The sequence below is a fragment of the Capsicum annuum genome, chromosome 12 (genome assembly GCF_002878395.1).
Source record: "Capsicum annuum cultivar UCD-10X-F1 chromosome 12, UCD10Xv1.1, whole genome shotgun sequence".
NCBI classification, from domain to species: Eukaryota; Viridiplantae; Streptophyta; class Magnoliopsida; order Solanales; family Solanaceae; genus Capsicum; species Capsicum annuum.
Genome location: NC_061122.1, coordinates 29,900,016 through 29,901,468, shown reverse-complemented (window position 1 = coordinate 29,901,468; position 1,453 = coordinate 29,900,016).

The window sequence follows — 1,453 nt, the reverse complement described above, 5'->3', positions numbered from 1 at the left end:
CCTTTCTAGTGTAAAAATTAATTTTAGTTTTAGAAATTGTGATAAAAACTAATTTTAGTTTTAGAAATTGTGATAAAAATTAATTTTAGTTTTAGAAATTGTGATATGCATCACAATTTGGGGGTTCTTTCGTTCTTTTCACTTTTTTTTTTCTCTTTGCCCTGTATATATTCAATGCTTGATATTGAACTTCTTGAGTTGTTCATGCCGTGGCTCAAGGATAAGGCTTCTAAAATTTTGCTTTCGGACTTTAAAATTTTGAGGCCTAAAAAATTTAATATGAATTTTATAATTTTATTTTACTTAAAATAATATATAAAGATTGTAATATATAAAAAGATAAAAATTTAATTTTCTTATAGAACAAGAAAGAATAGAGAAGAGGAGAGAGAATAGAGAGAGTAATTATTATTTTTTCTTTTAAGGGATGATTTATAATGAAGGAAGTTTTTTTATTTATAGGAGGAATTTGTTCTAGTTTTATACTAAAAGATAAATACATCAAATCTTGAAAGACATCAAATAGGTCGATATTCACTATATAATTGATATATATCATAACATTTTCCTTTGAATGTTTAACATTACGCATATAGGCTGTCACAAGGAAAATTAGTGGGACAAAACCTCGTAAGGGAAAAAGAGTACAACGCGTATTAGCTCCCTTTAATAAGAAATTCTTAAATCTTTGTATTTCGATCTTGTGCACTATCTTTTTGAAAGTTGCAGTTGGAAGAGACTTGGTGAATAAATCAGTCACATTGTCACTTGAATGAATCTGTTGTACGCCAATATCACCATTCTTTTGGAGCTCGTGTGTATAGAAGAGCTTTGACGAAATGTGTTTCGTTCTATCTTTTTTTATGAATCCACCTTTCAGTTGTGTTATGCATGCTGCATAATTTTCATATAAAATTGTGGGTACTTTGTCATATTTTAACCCATATTTTTTTCGAATGAGATGTATTATGGACCTCAACCACACACACTTTCGGCTTGCTTCATGAATAGCTATAATCTCAGCGTGATTCGATGAAGTGGCTATGATAGACTGCTTTGTTGATCTCCAAGATATGGCAGTACCCCCACGTATGAATAGCTTGTTTGAGACTGAGCTTTATGCGGGTCGGATAAGTCAGCATAACCAACAAGATCGGAATTGCAATCTTTAGAATAAAATAAGCCCATATCGGTAGTCCCCTTTAGATACCGTAATATGTGTTTGATCCCATTCCAATGTCTTCTAGTAGGAGCAGAACTATACCTTACTAGCAAATTTACTGAAAAGGCAATATCAGGTCTTGTAGTATTTGCAAGATACATTAGTACACCAATTGCACTAAGATATGGTATTTCAGGACCAAGGAGTTCCTCATTCTTTTCTTGAGGTCGAAATGGATCCTTATTCACATCCATTAAGTACTCCGATGGTTGTTCGATCACTTGATGTGAA